This window comes from Solea solea, chromosome 1 (assembly GCF_958295425.1).
Source record: "Solea solea chromosome 1, fSolSol10.1, whole genome shotgun sequence".
Lineage (NCBI taxonomy): Eukaryota > Metazoa > Chordata > Actinopteri > Pleuronectiformes > Soleidae > Solea > Solea solea.
In genome coordinates this window covers 35,387,328-35,402,590 of record NC_081134.1, presented here as the reverse complement: position 1 = coordinate 35,402,590, position 15,263 = coordinate 35,387,328, and positions in this window count along the sequence as shown.

Genomic DNA, 15,263 nt, shown 5'->3' with positions numbered 1-15,263 from the left:
ACACTTTACTTTGTTTTCTTTTTCCTTTCAGCTTAAAATAAGTCCACATACAGTAACTGTTGTGATTTCTGCAGCATGGCAGACATGTGCTCACTCTCTCTCACTGACACTTAAGTTACGTGGTGTCATCGGCAGCCGCTTCTCTCTTTACAGCCTGTCAGTCATCAGTCTGTGTTCAGTGAAGCATTCATGTGATTTTCAGGGTTTACAGATCATAACAGATTTGACTTTTTTCTTCTTTTTTTCAGTGTCTGACCCCGTGATTTTGTCCAGAATTGGACTGATACCAGGTACTGGATCAGTGCATCTTTAGATTCAGGTGCGTCTTTGTCGTCAAAAGATCCAAACAAACTGTGCTTACTGTGTATGTGTGTCTAAAGGTGATGTATTTGTTAATCCCATATGCTTTCTGTCAGGTCCATTGCTGTGCTTGAGAACACCAGGTACAGTCAGTCCTGGGACGAATGGTGAGTATGAAGCTACTATAAAAAAAACATACAATGGATTTTCTTATCTCACTATCATTGCAAAGGTTCGGTTGGAGTCATATCACAGCTTATGTGCGGTATAAGCCTCTCTGTGTGTGTGTGTGTGTGTGTGTGTGTGCGCGTGTTTGCTCAGTGCCTGTCTGAGTTACACCACATCGATAGTGACATTTGCGTTTCCAACCTACACACAGACCACATGGGGAGAGAGCAAACAAAGTGAAGCAGGAGTGTGAACATGACATCACCATTTATACACATGTTTAAAATGGCAGAGAGTCAAAAGTCTGTTCATGACCAAAAACTAAGTGTTGTGTTAATCTGACTAAAATCAGACCTTTAAAATACCTTTAAAATTTGAACAGGTTATATAGTCGGACTGAAATGCTACTAAACTGAATTTCTCAAAGTTGGACTAACACACACACACAGGAGTCAAGCGACTACTGCGTCTAAACCCCTGAGCTGGACGAGTGGTATGCTCCCCATTTTCCTACGCTGGTGATTGTTGCCACACAGAATTTCATTGTGTAGGAATATGCAATGACAATAAAGTACCTATACCTACACTTGCGTAACACCTGGAAATAATAGAAGAAGGCAGTACACAGAGGGATAAGACAACAGTGACAAAAAGGAGATCCTGCTTGAACAGCTTAAAGAATTATGGCACTTTTCCATTATTCAGTTCTAGTGTCAAGTGCTTTTTAACTGATCTACAGTTCAGCATTGTTCAGTTTGATCTTGTGTAACGTCACTCTCTGACCAATTAGTGGCCTGCAGTCTGTTGAGGTCACAGTATTAGTATTTTAGCTTGAACCTCACAAGAGCAGGTACTAAAAAAAGCACCATGGTACCATGTACTATCACTAATGGAAAATCCAAAAAATAAAAATTGTTTGAGTTTCTGCAGAGACATGGCCTACAGTACATATAAAGGTCTTGAGGTTATGAAAATAAAATACAAAAATAAGAGCAAATGTACACTTATATAATGGCCAAAGGAAATTGTTTCTTGATATTGAAGTCACCACAAAACACGGGAAGGGCAACCTGCTTGATACTTAACACTCAAAAGTATTTCTCCAAATCTCATCTAACCAGGCTTAAAATTTCTTTAAACTCAGGCAACCATAATTCCATTTCATTTAATCAAAACCTTATATTTCTCAACACACTTAATTTGCCGTGTTCCAGAGTATCAAAAGACGAAATTGCTTTTTCTTTGAGAGACTCGTGGACAATTATTGAGATCTGGTGAGCGCTCGCCGTCTCTCCCGTGCTTGTCCGTGGGCATGCTCATACATGCAAACAGTGGGATTAGGAAATTTGAGCTGGCTCCCTCTTTGGAGATCACAGTGGAGTGGGTGTTAAGTGGGACACTCACACATGCACAGGCTGCCACATATGTCGCTGTGTGTAAATGTGTGAGTGGATTTGAGACAAGAGAGGAGTATAGATGTAACTTTTCGCTCCTCGTGGCTGCAGTGCCTTAATAACCATGGACTGCAAAATGATACAGATGTAGTTCCGAGTGTCCGCGAAGTCTTTGCGTGCTAAGACTATGCGTCTCTGCTTAAAATGGAACACTGTTGTCCCAGGTTTGGAGGATAACTATCGGCCATTTAGTGAATATTTTTATTCATGAGGCTGAGAGTAGTAGCCTGGTTTTAGCATTAGCATATTCTTGAATCCAACAGCAAGAAATAAACCGGCACAGTGAGTCTCAGAGTAACATACTTAAAGGTCGTGGGTGCAATTAAAAAGAAAACCTCAGCTAGACTAAGTTGCATCTTCGGGTGGTTCCTGACATTAAAAAACAAACATCACCTCTCCCCGCCGTGGTCATGTTTCTCAGTGAAGCGTCGCAGAGGCTGCGTCACTGTTCCTCTAAGGCCAATTCTCCTCACTGACAGTCTGTGCTCAGACAAGATCTGCATGTCCTGTCCTTTGGACCGACACTGCCCTCTGTTTGCTCGATGTGTCAGCCATCAGTGACAGTTCCGATACGCTGCTTTTTCACACGCTGAGACACTCATTACGGCCGGGACATGCCTGGAGAATGGAAATCTGCCTTCCCTTTGTTGCGAAGAACACATACAGCAATTTTTTAAATGTCTGTGAAATGATTACCGCCACGTGTTTTTACCTAAAAGCGATGTGATGTAGTAACGCGGCATGCAGTAGGAGTTTCATCATCATCAGCCACTTTATTAGGTACAGAAAACACAGAATAAAGAGGTACTCCACTGTATTTGTATATGAACACCAGATTTTGTGGTGGTGTCATGTTAAATTTGAAGTTTGAACAGTATAAAACATATTTAAAGTAACATTTGTTTGAGTTTTTGTCTCAATATTTCTCAATAATTCCAAGAAAATGGAAACTATCTACAGGCGTTTTCCAACTCTCTCCTCTCTGGTGACAAGGACGCTGATTTGCCAGCTTCCTGCAACAGCGCGAGTGAAAATATTACATGTTGGCTTTGACCGTTAGCACAAACCATCGCATAATTACGGTAACGCAAAGTGCACTTGCACAAACGCGTCATCTGCGATATGCTCGTTGTTAAAGCTGGAAAGAGTCTCTTTGATCTTCAGTACAGTTGCGTTAGCCACCACTGAAAATTAACAAATGGTCACAACTGCCTAAGCTGCAAAGCAACCTCAAAAAAATGGAAACAAAGGGTCACAGGGTCATGGCCAGGCTAGTGTTTCATGGCACCGTTTCAGCACAGACCAAAATATGAAACCAACAAAGGGTCAGAGAAGACCACATGCTTTAAGGAGCAGCAGTGTTCAAGATTCAAATGCTTTCATGAGGAATATGGAGATGATATCATGCTCAGAGGATATAATAAATGTAATGTGTGAGAAACGTAAAGGAACTGACACTGTGTAAGTTCGGGCCCACTCTCTGTGACACATTCACAACTTATTATACACTTTAATATAAAATCAATACCTATTGAATTCCCAGTTACTTTTTTGCGCGACTTGTTGAACAAAACAATTACTGTTTTGACAGCGTCTGAGCATCACTCAGCCAATAACACCATTAGAAATCAATACTGAGGTGGGAGTGCTTCATGTCATATGATGAATAAGTCACTTAAATCCACTTATTAAGTATTTATAAAGCTTTCACTAAGTGACCACACGCCATTAAATGGAGCCGGGCTCAGTTGAAAACCATTTTTTGGTGACAGATATTTAGTTTTCAGTCTTTCAGTGACTCACTTAATAATTGTTGTAGTGACTCAACAGTTACGACATTGGCCAGGATCACGAAGATCAAACCGAAAAGTCATTAAATAAAAAGACAGGCTTATGTGAGGACATAGTTGAACACCATGCTGACAGCGGCACAACATTAAAATAAATGTATAAACACACAGCGGTTTCATGCCATTTCAGTTGCAGTCAACATGTGGAAGGCCACTGTGACCTATGACCACCCAAATTAAATCAGGTTATCCTGGTTTACAGTTAAATCACTACACTATTCCTTAGAAAACTCACCAAATGTAAAAGGTCTATCGTTTCCCCACCCATATTATTTGGAGAAATAAAAAAGTTGGGGTCCGTCAGAAACACACACTCACACCTGAAGGAAAAGTAGAGTCAAACATGCTAAATAAATGTGTGTCTCTGCAGTGGATGAAACAAGTGTGATCCCTAATGCCTCTATTTTAAATTAAAACCTGTTTCATTCACAATTTTCGCAGAATGTCACATGCCGAGGGTGAAATGTATCGACAGTGGAGGTCTTCACGCTGCATATCACTCGTCATATTAACTTCAAATCCCTTGTTTGCTTCTGTTACTTTCCCCAGTTTTCCAAACCCACCCAAGCCTTGAGCTGCAAAAGCCAACAGTGGCTTTTGATATGGAAATGGCGCTGCTAATTTTGTCGCACGTTTTCCTCCTGAGAGACGATACCCGCTACATGACTGTTCACTGGTCACATCAAGCAGATGAAAAATTTAGTAAACATTGACATTTCTGCCACGCCACACTTTCATCTCCTTTGAAACACCGGAGGCAACACTGACAGCAAACGCTTGTTTTTTTTTTTTTTTATCATGACTGAATATGTGTAAACTATATTTAAACGTGAATGACGCAAATAGTCTTTAGACCTGTGAAGTGTCATTAAAAGGAAAGTAGAGGCGCGAGGATGAATTGGCTTAAAACGCTCCGTTATTATATTTTTATTGTGAGGAGTTGTCTGTGAAGAGTACAACGCAAACATGAAAACACTATCAAATTTCCTGTTTTTAATAAATGGACACCATGAGGTTTGTTTAGCAGAGTTATTGAAAGGCCAATTAACCAAGCATATGTTTGCTCATTGATCACCTGACTTATCTGAGGCGAAAGGTAAACACATGCACTCTGTGTGCCCTACTTGAAGATGCTCTGAGCAATATTTTCATGTAATTAATGGACGGACAAAATGACACCGTCGACGATATGAAGTGAATTTGCTGGTGAAGTAGCTTAACCTGTTGACAGATTAACAATCTGATATTTCCTCTTTTATTTACCAAAAACAAACAAACAACAAAAATGAGGGTCATCCAGTGTGTGATTTGATTCCTGGTTGTTCATGTGTCAAAGTGTTCAGGGGAAACTGAAACCCAAATTTTATTTGACAACTGTGCAGGCTGTAGATCAAGCGTATGAATGGGAGTATAAGTGGAGCGAAAGACACAGATGATGCTCATCCTCGCTGAAAACGTGGCTGAGGAAAAAGAGACAACAAGGTCAAACAAAAGTTTGACCTTATGAAACCTTATGAAATTTACCCCTGCTTATGTGTATTGGTGCTTTTCCATTATACTGTCTGAGCACAACTCGACTCTACTCAGTTTTTCTTTGCTTTTCTATTAGGGATCGTACCTAAGGTCCCAAGCGAGCGGAGCCGATACTAAAATGTGACGTCGACAGACTGCCGGCCACCGATTGGTCAGAGAGCATCAACACTTGAAGAGTCACATCGGACACAAGAATTAAACTGAACAATGCCTGTAGATCAGTTAAAAAGACCCCAAATCCCTGAAAACATACGGTAATCTCTTACATTTAGCAAGGAAAATGTCTAATATGTCAATATTTAACAGAGGAGTCTGGTGTATTTAGCGACAGCACTCGTGAGCGATCGTGAGCCGAATCACAACCCATTCAGCCGTATTTCAGTTCAGCGTCATCTTTTTAATGAACTGGTTCTAATAAATCAGTCACACTGAAAACAACTGCCTCTCTGTCACTAGCGTAGAGCTGAGTCTGAGTATAATGGAAAAGTGCCGTATCATACATGGGGAATATGTTTGCTGCCGCACCAGTCGACGGCCTATTCTGCCACAAATGTCCCACAGCTAACGCCATAAAGAAAAGCTATTATGTTTTTAGCTCGCAGGAACACAGGAGCCGCTGCTCTGCTGCTGCCTCGTTTGGTAAGTTTATTTCACTTAAATAAATCTGAATGAAAAACTGCAGTTACAAAATACAACATTTTATATCACTGATGGAAGCAGCAGTGGATCAACAACTCATGTGTGCCACGATGCCAGGAAATCGATGATGGACTTTTGGTGCAGGAGGGTTAAAAAAAAAAAAGAAAAAAGAAAGCTTTGAAGCAACACAAACTTCAGTCTCTAGCTGGAAGTGGCTGTCTAACTGTGGGATGAAGTGGCATACACATTCTGAAGATATCTTAGACCTCAGTAGGTGTGGATTATATTAACGGCTCTGGGAAGTCTTCCATGACTGGAAGTTGTCTTTAATGCACGAATAATGTGGTGATTAAAACTAAAATATGACGACTTATAGAGAGCATAATTGAATGACTTCCCTCGATGATCAATAACATTTTCCTCTAACCGCTGCTGTTTGACAGTGACCACTGCACCAAGCCACTGATGGACAGGAAACTGTCATTAGCAGTGTGAGTGCTCCCCTGTTGCTCCCAGTGTGTCCCAGTAGTGAGCCATGCAGTCCTGAACTATAACGTGTCATTACAGTCCAATAAATACTCATTTTGATCTTATAAATAATGTCTGATATGAAATATTCAATGGACCAATTAGCCAAGCGGTAGGTGGCACCATACTGTCATGGCTGACAAGAAAGCTGCTATCATTGTTTTTCCTCTTAGAAAACATGTTCATGATTCCAGATACTCCAATTCCAGGCGTTCAAGTTTGACTTTTTTGTTGCTCAGAACAGAGTTGTCTAATGTTTCCTCCGTGCCCCTGAACTCACCTCCGCTGACAGAAGGGTGGAGCAGGATGTGGTATGTGTGACAGCTGCGACAACGACATTGACGCGGGAAGATATCGCGCCACCGCTGAGATTAAACAGCGGCTGAATCGATGGGCAGCGTGCGCCTCCTGTATAATGCATGATGGGGCGTTCCCCTCGACAAAGCTCTTCAAAGCCCTCGAACAGGAAGCAAAAACAAGTATGAAATATTCAGCTGGAAGTTATTGGTGTTTGGCCTTCGGTCGCAGGTTTGAACAGGGAGCCAGAGAAAAGGCTTTTACATGCAGGAGATTAATGCGATCACTGTCACTGGACGACGATAAATCAGCATGTAGTATTTTCACACCTGTACATTTACATATTTAACCCTGAATATCAGTGACACTGATGCCACCAAGACTGCAGATGTACACCGACAGTATCGTAGTTACGCGACTGTAGTTACGCGACGGTTGGTTGCGTGGTTATTACGGTAATTTCAGTGTCTTTGTCACCAGAAAGGAAAGAGTTGGGAAAATGGAGAAAAGCACTTAGTTACAGGACATTCTCTGGTCCTTTTATGGTTAAAATTAGCAAAAAAGTCCAGACCATAATGCTGTCTAGACCGACATGTTTGCGTCCACGTCGTCTCAGAGACGTCATAACCCCCCCCGGTCATTCATGTAAATCATCTAAAAGCACCATTTTTAGGACAGTCTCCCCAAAAAGCAGCACGAGCAACAAAGAATGCAAATGAAATTGAGGTCATTAAAGAAAATTTTTATGTTTAACACCATAAAATGGAGTGAAAAACTTTGACAGCCTCAGATTAATTATGATCCGAGCGGCGACGAGGTGGACTGAAGTGTATAAATCTTGATTTGATCACCAATGCCACACACACACACACACACACACACGCACACAGAACAGTCCTTGAACATTTGTGTGTGTTATGGCTTCTCTTTTTGAGTGTGAGAGGATTCATTAACACTTTGAGTCTGTTCTCAGAAATGTTTTTTATTTCTCTGGCTCCGAGTCGCTATGGAAACATGTTGCCGCTTCCAAGTTGTGGAAGGTTGTGTGTTTGTTAAAGACATTCCTCTCAGTCTAACAGGTTTACTGTGACACTGTGGCACGCACACGCACACCGCTTCTTCATTAACGCCGAAATCTGATTAAAGAAATCATAAGTCCTCTATGAAAGAGAGCGACATTATTAAAAGGTTTAGGTCATTTAGATTATGGTAGCTCATAGAGCTTCACAATGGCTGCATTTACATATGCTGCACACGTGTGAAAGGATCTGAAGAGCCACCAGGGGGCGACTCTGCTGGTTGCAAACAGAACTCCATTCGACTTGAAATCCAAGAGAAAATTACGATAGTTCTCACTTGATTTACAATGACAGTAAACTTTTCTCTGAGGTCAATTTGATGTCACTTTTGTAAATGAAATTCCCATTTAGAGGAAAATTGATAATAAATCACAGCACATAAGAGTGGAGAGCACAGCCTGGTTGTAGGTGACAACTGTACAGTTCCAAACCTCCGCGTGACATGGATCAAATTGTGAATCTCAAGTTTTTCCAGCAGTAGAAGAGGTTATTTAGGAGGATGTTGTGACCCTTTGCTCACAACAGCCAACAAAGGTTCGACATTTAACTAGGCGCGTGCCGTGTGATTTCCACACAGTTCTGCTTGGTGCATTCTCTCAGTGTCACCCACCATGTCTTCATCAATGTTTCATTAGCTGGATACATATTAGTAGCCATAGAAACAGAAAGTTTGCTTAGACCTGTCAAATCAGTCTGTGTGTGTGTGTGTGTGATAGTGACAGGAGGATATTGTTGGGCAGATAAGGAGATTTTTTTACTTTAGCCCAAAAGACGCCTCCATCACTGGACCAACATGTTGTGATTGGTGGTCTTGGTGCAGATGAGACTGAACCATTGTTTGGTTCATTTGCAATAATTAATTTAATTTAATTTAATTTAATTTAATTTAATTTAATTTAATTTAATTTAATTTAATTAGTTTTAATAGTTTGTACTTACATTTTCAGGAAGCATAGAGAACTGTCCACAAACACAGGTAAACACACCGCACGCAGGAAATGAAGACAAGGAGTACAAACGTACACAACTGTACAAAAATTAATTTCCACGTAGTTCTCTGCATGTATGCATGAGTCAATGAAGAGTCTACTCATTTCTATGATGACATCCATGATTTCTGGTGTTTTATGGTCTGGAATTTGCCAGAGGTACTAGGATTAACCCCCAAACATATGACAATATCAGATGGATTAGATATCAAATCTAACAAAATTTGGCAGTGAAAACATTGACAAAATCCTTTTCCATAGCTGCAGTGGCGTCTCTATCCATCTGAATAAAAATGCCTTTACCTGCGTTGAACACTAGAGTCTACACAGACACACACACACAAAAGGAAACCCATGACTATGTATTCAAATATGTACAATCAAGCATCAAGTGTATTAAGCTTGGTTTTAAATGTCAGGTGTGAAAATGCCAAACTTGTGTGTGTATATATGTTTGTAATTAGAAGAACTCTCAGACCAGTCAAGTCCAGTCAAATACAGGGACCAGCGTGGGAATTCACTACAGCTCTATCCTTGATGCGAGAGCTCAGCTGCTGCTTTTTAATCATCACTAAACACACCTGAGCTCCATCTCAGTGACGGTCCAATTTTATTTAAAGACTCCAGAAACACCAGTTTGTTTATAATCACTCCCTGCTGCTCACATTACTCACTCCTACTCCAAAGTCCCTTCAGTTTGCTTAATTCGTTCTGTATTTGTTCCCCCCCATAAAACACTGAAATAGGCAAAATACAACTTATATCTTCCGAGTGATTCAAGGTGTTGTTATAGTGTTGTGCTTTGTCACTGTTAACACCAACAATAACACCTTATTGGTGTTATTCATGCCAACAAATAGTAAAAAAAAAGCTATTGCAACAATGTGCATAGCTTGATTTGCACAAAGCGGAGGTTAATACCGAGTGAACACTATTTTCTTTTGGTGGCACATCTGTTCAATTTGAAATACTTAATTTGTTCTCGTGGGGCAGTTCAAGGACTCATAGAGCTGTTAGAAAAACATTTAAGAACAGTAATGAAAAACAACACAACGTGCCAAATGAAGAAGCAATAATACGGCAAGGCTGTTTGTTTAGATTGTTTACTTATGATAATATTGAGAAGAAAAAAAAGATACAACTATTGTGCTTCATTTCTGACAGAACAAAAATCAAAATGTAAAATTGTATAAAGGTGTAGTGCGTGTGTTTTAAATGTAAACAAACTCACTAGACTCACTATAGCGGTGGTTAGATCTCCTGGCAACATTCCAAGTGTCAAGAGTGAGACGCTGCAAATACACTGTTTGTCTCCGCCTCTGCCCCTGTGCTGCAGCTGTATACACCTGAATGCTCCCTTAGTCGGGTTTAGTTCTGCTTGCAGATAAAACATTCATACAGTATGATGCTACTTCATTTCTGTTCATAAATACCAAATGCAGGCACAATTATAAGATCAACAACAACAACAAAAGTTAGGAGCTGCAGCTTTAAATCAGCTTAAAGGGATAGTTGTGGATTTTACGACATTAAGTTGTGTGACACAGGCTCTGGTAGTAGAGTCGATGCAATGGTGTCAAATCATTTAACAAGCGGAATCTGGTTCATATCTTGTTGGATCTTCTCGAAGCGGTTAATCTTCATCGGTTTCACAGTGAATTTCCTTCACACACTCTGATTAAAACAGGTGATACACCACAACCTCTGCTCAGCCAAATTGAGAGCATAGTCTGGTGTTAAAGGTGTTAACACGTGTTACTTTTGTCTCTCCTGGAACTACGTTTCTCCACTCAGAACCGGAGAGTTGTTCAATGATTTGACAGCGTTGTCCAAAAATTCCAAACTTTCCTTATAAAGTGGGAATTAATTGTGTACAGCACATTTTACATTTACTGTTTCCGAGGAAGCAGGTGTAAAAATAGGCTTGTGACCCGCTCTTCTTCTGCTACGCAAGTCTTATTTATTTTTTTATTTATTTTTTTTTACCATTAGGAGTCCACATTGTGTGTGCTGCCTTCTTTGTCAATGTGAATGCAGCTACGCACTCAAAATACCAAGTCTCAGGGAAAGAATGATTGTGTTTTCGTCCCGCTTTTGAAAGTACTATAAATTTGACGTGCTTTCTTTCAACAGAATCACTCACCTCTGCGAAAGTGCTTCATCTCCGTGATGGACAAACTTTATACATTTTAAAGCAATGCCACATGTATATGCTATATATATATATATATATGTAAATATATGGAGAGACTTCGGCATCACCTCCTACACATATCTATTCACATCACTTTTCCACAAGGCTTCTCCTATAGTTTGTTCATTCATTCAGGTGAGACAATAACAGTGAAAAGCGGCGTCCCATAATGCACAGCATTCTTCAGCGGTCAAATCAATAGAAAGTGGTAAGCCTTGACTGAACTGATGTGTGTGTGTGTGGGTTTGGTGGGATGATGCTGTCAGTACATCGGTAAATGCATGTTAATTGACTGCGCTGCATCTTCTCGTCTTTCAAAGCCCAGTCTTGATGGAAACCATTGCCATCTACTTTGCCTCTAATTGGCTGCGACTAATGTTTTCTCTGTAATCTCAATGCCGCCGCCTGACACCGAGTGAGAGGTCAGCTCGGCGCGGAGGGAGGCAGGAATAGTAATGATGGACATTAAAAATGTATGCAAGTGGAGCTCACTCACTAAACGGATCGGTTCTTTACCACACAGATTAATATCGATCTCCTAAATATGCCTGAATTATTGAGGAGCATTATGACTTCTTGTTGTGTGTTGGGGTTAACCATCTTTCCGTCACATTTCAGGTTTATCATGGAGAGGATGTTGCGGCGCACTAATTGGTATTCAACTGCGAGCAACAACACCTCCTTCGCCGAGCCGGACTGGTCACCTATTCTCCCATGAGGCCATTGTGCAACGCTCGCTGAAAGCTTAAGTAGCAGGTTGAGGTTGCAAGCTGCTAATGAGCTGGAAAATGTGGCAGGTGGGCTTAATGAAACAAAATACTTGACCAAGGAAAGCATTAATGATCACAAGAGGGCTGATGCATTTTAATGTGATCACTAATGATTAGAGGAGGGGTACGATTCCGTCACGTTGTGTTTGATATGACTTGAAGGTGTGAGGTCTCGTTCTTTAATTTAAAGTTGATCCCAAATGCCTTGGAAAGAGGTTATTTCTAACTACTCTCACTGCAAAGGCCAAACTATTTTAATGAGGAAAAACAAATTCATTGACTAAGCTTTTCAGAAATGGTAAAAATATAATTGATGATCTATAACTTTCCAAGTTTTGATCCAAAATGTTGTTTGCCTTGTAATAGGAAGCTGAGTGGCATGTTCATGTTTTACAGCTCAAGTTTTACGGTGGTGAAGTGAGCCAGCCAAGTTCTGTCGATGAGCATTTATCTCCAGGATGTAGCGCCGTCTTCCAAAAAAACCACGATCCAATTAATTAAAGATAATAACGTTTGAACTTTTGTCTCCGAGAGAACGGGCTGAGATCCAGCTTTAAGTCACACATGATCAGATGCTGTGTGTGTGTGTGTGTGTGTGTGTGTGTTCCAGCAAGGGAACTTCGTGGAAAACTTCTGATTTATCTACAACGTATACACTCAGCAGCCACTTTATTAAGTGCACAATACATCTGGTTAAGTGTCAGGAGTAGCACCTGGAGGGTGTTGTCTTCTGGACCAGGGCCACACTGGTGTCCACTCATAATGTGCCAGGCCAAATCATCTTTTTTCCTCTGAATGGGAGCATCATTTACTAAATTGACAGCGTGTTCTATTGAAGAAGACCTGAAACTAGGTACTGAGACCTTTAACTCCTCAGGAAAATGTTCAGAGAGGTTAGAATTCGAGTGAGAAGTTGGCTCCTTCCCCAAAGACCTCCAATCAAATGGAACTATTTTTGCAAATAGTTGCCCCCTGGTGGCGAACTGCTATTTCAGTCACACTTCCTAGGTCCTAGGTCTGAAACTGAAAGGCTATGTCCATTTTTATACACTGATTGGCTGTGTCCCATTTGTTTTCTCCTCTGACCTCTTTCTGTTCTCAGGCCTGACATGGTTCTGATGTCTGAGACTTCGAATCAAGTGGTAATGCTGTAACTAACAGGTCATGGGAAGACAGGCTGGTGTTGAAGTGGGCTGCAGGGGTGCAGGGGATCCTGGGACTCTTGGTGACTGCAGAGACAGCGAGCCATCCTACCATCCTAACCTTCACCTCCTCTTTCATATTCTTTTCATATTCTGCACCCTTCACCCCACTCTCTCATAGGTTTTTTTTTTCTTTCCTTCCTCCTTTCAATAACGTCCATAATGCAGCTCATATAGTCTTTATTGTTAAATCAATCTGACTGATGGAAAAAGAAAAGAAGCAGTTTGCTACATGGCTGCTACTTTTAACCATGGACCACAATATCCGCAAGTCATATGATACGACGTAGGCGGACTAATTGGTGTCTATCGTGTCTCTGGGTGACTTTGGACTTCAGTGTGAACGAGCATCCCTGTCCCACAGTGACTGAATGTTTGATGAGATTTGGGGTAAACGCAGCCTCAACAGATTTATTGACAGTTGCTGTGATGAAACTAGGCAGCCGCTGATGAAATTATGCGTGCGGGGGCGAGATTAAATCAAGCTTTTAAGATTCATGAATCAGTAACTCTTTGCGGCAAAAGCTGAATTACTGTAGGAGTGGCTTCGCCAACAAAACCAAGCATGTTCCAGAAAGGTAATGCATAGAAATGTATGGCGCGCGCTTGTATGCATGTATTCAGTGTAACAATGCATATGTGATTCTGACACTCGTGAGCCTCGTGAGTGTTGTGCACGGCATAATAAAAACACACGGAAGAATTTTCAAGAAGGCTTTTATTTAGCATATCATGTTATTTATTATGTCCACGGTGAATCACTGTGCAGCATTCAGAGGTTTGACGTCACGCGCCACAACAGGGTTTGCATTATTAAAGCCGCAGTAAGCAGGACAGCCAGAAAGACGGGTGATTGTTGAGATTTATCCAGTGGCGTAGTGGGATCTCATCGCAGGTATAGAGAGCACGAGCAAACTGGCAAACTGAGACACTGGAAGATGAAGAAAAATACAGCAAACATTGTCAACATGGGTCAAAATCTAAATTTGGGGGATATATCGTCGTCCTTCCTCGTGCAAAACGATAATCGATACACCAGGGCAAACGTCGATATTTCAATTAATAGATTAAGGAGCTCTAAAGTAAACAGTCCCTGCCAGTTTCCCTCACTGGGCGTCGCTACTTCATGTCTCCTCATGGTGGTGCTTCTGTTCTGTTCTACGTTACGACAGTGGGTGATTTCTGCTTGCTCTTATTCCTGACTCTGTGTGTATTTAAAAGTCTTTTGCGTGCACTGCAAACACATCCAGTGTGGCCCCCAGCAGAGTTCTCTTCCTCTCCGTCCCCTTGATTTGCATCATGCTGAAAGCTTATAAAGAAAATTATGGATCAATAATGCCAAAAATATCCTGCCTGCAGCTGAAGATGAAAAAGTGACACACTTATTCTTCTTCACTCTCTGAGCGGTTGACTCAGGAACCGCTGCAGCCTGATCTCGTTTCGCTGCCGGCCGATTGCCGTTTCCATCCATTTGACTCACAGTGAGCCAATCGAGGACGACAGGCCCTGTGAAGACTGGTGACAGCGAGGGGAAACCGCGGTCCACACACACACACACACACATGCACACACATGACTCAGTGAGATCCTTGTTGCCCAGCAGGGAAGCTGTGGGGGGAGTTGTTCTGTTCTGTACTGCCTCCAGAAATGCCAGCGGGTCAAAGCCAAACACTTCTGAAGTCCTGTGTGTGGTGTGTTTATTGTGGGAGAATGTGCACAAACAAACACAGGCTGTTTGCTGCTTTTGCAGAGACAAACAGGTCGTGCTGCTGTACAGAACGCAGCCTGTTTTTATCCGCCGACGTTCAGTTCAGCAGTGAAATGATCCTGCAAACAAGACTCGGCCGTGTAGAGCCGAAGCCTGGAGTGTGAGCTTGTTCCTCTGTGACAGTAACGACTGAAAACACATCAGTGAGTCACATCACTCCAACAGCTACACTGTTCTTTCATTATGAGAAACTAAGCCGCTGCAGATTATTCTCACACACAGTCCAGGTGCTGTAAACACCTGTTAGGCCACTTCATCTGGAGCTGAAATAATGTACAACAACCTTTGCATCATATTTGATTAAAGCTTGTGGAAAAGGAAAATAAGTAGAAATAAGACTTTCAAGCTATTGTCAAGTTAGTCTATGCAAATGATTTGTTTCACAAGATTGACAGAAGGTATGAATTGAAAAGTCAAAGAGCACTAACGAAAAGTTACTGACTGCTAGAAAACCCTAAAAATGTTGCATTTTAATGGAAAGAAATTCAAGCA